Source organism: Lathyrus oleraceus, chromosome 7 (genome assembly GCF_024323335.1).
Source record: "Lathyrus oleraceus cultivar Zhongwan6 chromosome 7, CAAS_Psat_ZW6_1.0, whole genome shotgun sequence".
Lineage (NCBI taxonomy): Eukaryota > Viridiplantae > Streptophyta > Magnoliopsida > Fabales > Fabaceae > Lathyrus > Lathyrus oleraceus.
The window spans coordinates 471,065,107-471,071,843 of record NC_066585.1 but is presented as its reverse complement, the minus strand read 5'-3'; the positions used below and the strand labels follow the sequence as shown (position 1 = coordinate 471,071,843).

The 6,737-nt window shown below is 34.4% G+C and overlaps 1 long non-coding RNA gene across 1 annotated transcript; it reads right to left on the bottom strand.

Moving 5' to 3' along the window:
* Positions 1 to 1,346: 1,346 nt before the first annotated feature.
* LOC127107272 (uncharacterized) lies at positions 1,347 to 4,292 on the bottom strand. The gene is made up of 2 exons (XR_007795670.1): positions 2,003 to 4,292; positions 1,347 to 1,912 (listed from the first exon to the last, which is right to left on the bottom strand). It is a non-coding gene; the product is annotated as an uncharacterized LOC127107272 (long non-coding RNA).
* Positions 4,293 to 6,737: the final 2,445 nt, after the last annotated feature.

Below are 6,737 nucleotides of genomic sequence, written 5' to 3'. Positions count from 1 at the left end.
CAATAGCAACGACCATATATATTGTTAATAATATCCTATAAATAATATATATTGTTTTGTTCGATAATGAAATGATGAACAGAGAGATAAAGCTAGTTGTTGCATCATGGTGGAGTTGGATTTTGATGTGATAGACGAGGCTAACTTGCAAAGTTAACACTCAAACGTCCAAATTAGTGAGAATAATGAATAATGAACTTTTAAATGAGAGTGAAAATCATAGCTGAAATGATGTCCTAACTCTGTTTTTTATAGGAGATTTTATTTGTAATTGAAACAAAAAAGTGAGCATGGAATGCAGATATCTGCATAATAGATTCGGCGGTGCATAGTGGGTTCCCTTATGGGATAATGTGAGACGGTTTAAAAGTATACTTTTCGTTTTTACCATGTTTCAAATTTCAAACATTTCAAATTTGAACTAGGAATCTCTCATACACATGATTCACCTCCTTTTCTAAACCAACCTTTTACACCCGTGTTGAAATCTTTTGCAAAAGAAGAGCCATCACCACCTCTTTCTTTGTTTATTCCCCTTTATTAAGAAACTCCTATATTCTGAATGGTACAAAAGTCTATCATAGAAAGCTAAAAGTTTTCTTTTAAAAAAGTATGGATACCTTACATCCCTAATATGTAATGGTCATCCAGAATCTTAGTTTTAGTATTGTACATCCAAGAAGACTTGTGCTAACATGCACATTGAATGGTAGCAGAAAAATTTAAAGAATTGATGTGGACAAGTTCCTCTTATAGACTGCACCATATATTTTAACATATTATAAAATCAAGTTTGAATTTTTATGAACCTTAAAGATTGAGTAGCTACACAAAAGATATATTAACAAAATTTTAAGAAATATTTTTGTACTTGACATTTATTCAAACTAATTTTTATCGCGGATAAATTCATGAGATGATATTTTCAATGTTTGTAGACATGATTCTCAAATAGAAGATATATTAACAAAACTATATAGTAAAAGTTATAAAAAAAAAAGCATAAATGTTTGAGTTTTTAACAAAAATGGACCCTATTAAAGAATAAAAAGAGTTGGTAAGAGCAATGCAGAGCATGTGAAAAACTTATGCAGAAAACTTAAAGAGCTTATCATACAACTTTAAACAAACTTATGTAGAAAACTTATCAGACATAGAATGCTGATTTGTGCTTTTGCTTTACATAAATAAAGAAATCAACTTCAAACATGTCACATATTTTCCTCATATTGATAGGCATTGAGATTAATATTTTATGAAGGTAAAAGAGTTAGAGGTCAATAATTCATTTGAAGAAAAAAATTTGAACAACACAACAAAATTATAAGTTGAGAAAGAACCTTGAATTAAACTTGAAAAATCAAAATAACCTTGAATATAAAATCAAACATCGATCATATATTTTTCACATATTTAAAGGCATAAAAGTTGGTTCATACACTTGTTAACTTTCTGAAGAAGATTCCATAAAATTGAGTTTTTTTAATCTTTCATTGGAGCGAAAATGTGCCCAAAAAAAGTTCCAAGAACTATTGCTTGATTGATCCTTTCAATCCTTTCTTCACCCTCATACGACTTTGTTCATGATTGGCGGTTATCCTATTTCTCCACTTGTGTGTGATCCCTAGGTGTTCATTTTGTTTTCTTCGCATTTGTGTTTGTGCAATTTCTTCCCTCTGGCTCGTCCTTTGTCCTTTAAGTCCTTGTTTGTTTCACCTCTTATTTATTTGTGATTCTTGTTTGTTTCTTGGCTCGTCTCCTATTTTGGGTTATTTCCTTGGCTGGTGTGTCCTTGCATCTGGTGTTAGCAAGCTTGTTCTGCATTTTGTTATACCTGGTTTGCTCCCCGGTGTCATCTGTGTTGCCATGGAATACATTGGTACAAGCACGAATTCTGCTCGACAAATGGTCCCTGTGAAAAACAATTGTCAAAATCATACAAACCCTCGGAAATTAGCTATTTATAAGCAAGGTAACACAAATAATCAAACAAAAACTCTACCAGTCCCATCACTAAGAAAAACATCAACATGGAGACAACGAAAAAAGAAAAGCAAGATGCTAAGCCGGTCATTGGTTTCTTCGGAAGAAATCCAAGAAGTACTAGAACCCACAATCAGTATCCTAGGAAAGATAGTTACAGAAAAACCTATTCACAAAAGATCCCTGTAAACAACCCTTATGAGCATTTGGTGTAACCCTAAGAATCTTTTAGTCCAAGAAGTGGAACCAAATATCTTCAAGTTCACCATGGAAAAAATCGAAGATCACAAACATATTCTAAAAGGTATCCCTTAGCTATTCATAAATTCTTAGCTCTTTATGCAGTAATGGGATGGAAGAAGTGCTGTCAACAAACTAGATTTCTCTAAAGCTCTAATTTGGGGCCTACCTACAAACGTTAAAACTACCCAGATAGGGTTGAAGTTAGAAGGGAAAATTAGAGAAGTTATAGAGGTTGGGATCTATGATATGCATGATAAGACCACGATTTTAAAGGTCATAATCAATTTGAACACCCAAACCCTCATTAGCCTCGGTATGTATACAAGTAGCAAGAATAATGACATAACTTGGATAGAATTTAGTTACAAAAATCCGCCACTATTTTTCTTATATTATGGTCTCATGGGGCATAGTGATGATTTCTGTAAACAAATCAATGCTCTGATCCATGGCATAACAGAAGTCATTATGTTAGGCCGATGGCTTAAAGCCAATCAACCGGGAAGAAAACATATTTACATTGAGAAGAGGAAATTCAACAGTAATCTGACCAACAAACCTAATATGAGTCTTTACAGCCCAATCCCTAAAATGATGATTAAGCAGATGACATCTATATCCTTGAAGGAAGACCAAAAGTATGGCAAGGAAGCTGAGAGTTCTCACTCAATCTAGAACAATAAAATGAGACTCATTGAGTGGGAAGACAATAATGTCAATACAACCAGAACTACAACTAATGTTCAACAATTTTGGCCTGCCTATCTGACAAAGAAGCCACAGAGGGATGAGGATCATGGCTTGGAATTGCAGGGGGTTGGGAAACCTCCAAACGATCAGAGCTCTAAAACACTTGATAAGACCTTACTCTCCTAATATTCAGTTTTTTTTCTGAAACTAAAAATAATAACAATGATGTGATTTTCAATAATCTCTCTAGAATTGGCTTTTTAACCAACGTGTTTAGCATAAGTAGTGGCAATGATGGGACATGGAGGGTTAGGGGTTGGCTCTTATGTGGAGTACTGATGTTAATCTCAATATCATTTATTATAATAAAAACTATATTGACTACTATATGTTGACTCATAATAATAATGTTGATAAGAATAATAGTGATAATACTCTTTGGAGAGGGACTACCATCTACGTCTACCCTAAGTCCAATAAAAAAAGTCTTACGTATGATAAAAAAAAACTTGCCCAAAGACATAACCATCCTAACTGGCTTATCTTTGGGGATTTGAACTTAACTACTACTATTAAAACATGTTACTTTTGATACTTTTAATGCTTGTAATATGGTTGATCTAGGTTATGAAGGCAATATGGTTACTTGGAGCAACAAACAACAAGGTGATAATTGTATATCAGCCAGATTGGATAGATTCATGGTGACTCCAGGGTGGAAGAATAGGTTCCCTCAGTTCAATAACTCTCACCTTCCTAGATATAACTCAGATCATAACCATATCCTCCTCACTTTTCAAGAAAGCCAGTATCAGTGCAGGAAAATGAGGGCAATAAATAAGCCTAAAAGGTTTTATAATATTTGGTAGGAATCTCTGGAAACAATATTATAGCTGGAACTTAGAACTCAAACAACAACCATGATATAAACCACAAGTTATCCTACTCTCTGAATACCCTTTGGAATTGGGGAACTACAAATTATGCCAATCCCTCTAAAGAAATTATAAAACTCAAACAATATCATAAGTATCTACAAGATGATAATATCTGAAACAGGAATAGGATATAACTCCAGGAGACTTAAATGAAAATGGATGTCCTGCTTCAACATGAAGAAATATGGTGGGCCCAGCGAGCTAAAATCCACTGGATAAAAGAGGGAGACGGAAATACGAAGTTTTTCCATCAAAAAGACACATAGAGAAGGAACCACAACAAAATTATAGTTATGGATAAAGGTAATGATGATACCACATACAAAGAGGAGGAAATCCAATATATTATTATAAAGTTTTATATAAAGTAGTTCAGTGCTGAAGATCTCAGCATACATAATGATTGCTTTCCCACAAACTACCAAAAATGTACCAGAAAGATGATTAAAAACCTTAATTCCCCTTTCACTCAAGAAGAAATTGTTCAAGCTATCAACCAACTCAAAGGAAATGTTGCCCCTGGCCAGGATGGTATGTCATCCAGGTTTTACCAAACATATTAGGATATTATGGGTGGGGAGTGTTAACCGGAGATTTCGACAAATAATTGAAGTTCTTTGGAAATGTTACGTTTTGGAGAATAAATAAAAATGGTTGTGTCGAAGCTGTTTGTTGAATTCTTTTCTTGGGTAAAACAAATCTTTCTTGTCGAAAGCCTGAGACTTAGAAGATTTTTTGGATCTCCACAAAAGTTCTCTTCGACGTAAGCGTTTTGACAGATTCGAAGCTTCAAGCGAGAAAGATTTGAAATTTAAACGAAGCAGTTTCGTCAGGCCAACACGTGGAAACATCTGAGACATGCAACGCTTGAAAATGTCGAACGTGGTAGTCATCTGTGTAGAGGCCGTTAGGGTCGAATTGTTATAAATAGGGATCTTAGTTTTAGATTTTAGGTGTGTTCAAACAGATATACCGAAATTCACAAAAATACTCAAAGTACCAGAGCGAGAAAAAAGAGTTTTATGCTGAAAATGTATGTATGAAGAACACCATAATTTCGTTCATGTTATCTATTTCATGCAAGTTATTTAAATTAAAATTATTCACTGTCTTTTCTTCTGTCGAATTGCCCTTATTTTCAGTATTTTATCATCATTTTTACCTTTGCATCTACATTTCGCCAAGTTTCCATTTCCAGTACTTTCTCAAAATTTAAAACATTTACTTCAAGTCACTTATCTTCACCTTTTCCAAGTACTTTCGTTATCTTTAAGAACCCTTTCCTACAAAGTTATCGTCATTTACTCTTTATTCATAAAGTCATAAATTTCGTTTAGAATTATTGTCAAAACACTTTTCGCTGTTCATAAACCAGAAACAAACTTAACCATGACTCAAATCACCATAATAATAGTTCTTGAGACACATGTCCTAGGATCAATCTAGTCGATCATGTAAGTTACCAAAAATCTATAATATTGGAAGACTAGCGGTTGTTTATCAGAAATCACTGGTAAACAAATTGGCACGCCCAGTGGGACAGTGTCAAAAGAATTGTTAATTACAATAGTTTGCTTTACTTTTACAATACAAAATTGTTGTTATTCTTTTTGAAATTCTGGTATCAGATATAAGATGTCGAAGGTAATGTCACGACACTAATATCTGTTAACACACATAGGATAAAGATACAGAATGGTAAAGCAAATGACACAAGCAATTGTTAACCCAGTTCGGTGCAACTCACCTACGTCTGGGGGCTACCAAGCCAGGAAGGAAATTCACTAAAATAGAATTAGTTCAAAGACTCTCCGTACACTTCAACAAGTTACAGTCTTTCTCACCTAATCTCTACCCGTGCAATTTCTACCTAAGCACTCTTAGATATGAGAACTCACTCACTTCCCTACAATCACACTTGTGATCTTAAACAACAATCCCTTGAGAAAAGAAAATAATTTTCAATTACACACTCTTGATTTTACTTCACAGTTTCAATCAAGAAGACACACTCTTGATCTTGCTTCACAGCTTTGATCAAGAAGACACACGCTCTTGCTTAACAGCTTTAGAGTGACAAATTACAACCACAAATCAGTCCAATTCAATCATCAATGGATGACTTGAATGGCTTACAAGTCTCACGACTAAACAGACACAAACCCTAGCTCTCTCTCTATATTTCGCTCAGTATTGGTTGTGTGTTCAAACAGGTTTTCTAAGTCCCTTTTTATAGAAGCATCCAGCTGGGCTTGGACATCTTGAAAACCCTAAATCTATTTTCCAATCAAATCTTTTTATAACAGCTGGTTAGATCTCCTTGGAAAATAAGTAAATCTGGTTGTAATCCATGATTGAATGCGCCAGCTAATCAGATCTTCAATCATACAAAGATTGTCATTAATTGTGCAATCACAAAACACCAGACATTCACACTGAATGTTCTGTGCACAGGATGTCATGACATCGGGTCTGACATCCTGAAAAAATCCTGCATAATCCAATAATTCCTTTTATAACTTCCAGCAGGTACAACCATATCAGATGCCATGACCTTGTGTATGTCATCTGAAACAATCCTGCATGAACGTGTCTTTCATTTAAGCTCCAGCAGGTACATCCAATATCAGAAGCCATGGCATTGTATGTGGCATTCTGAACCAATCCTGCATGAACATGTTCTTGAACTCCAACAGGTACATAAGATATCTCATGTTAAGACATCACACATAACATCTTGCGAACATTCTTTGTTTTACCAAAATTGCTGCCAACACTTAGAATCAACAAACTCCCCCTTTGGCAAATTTTGGCTAAAACATATATTTGTCCTTTTTGTTCACAAGGTATTCTATCAGAAGTTAAACAACTTAACAGTAGTTT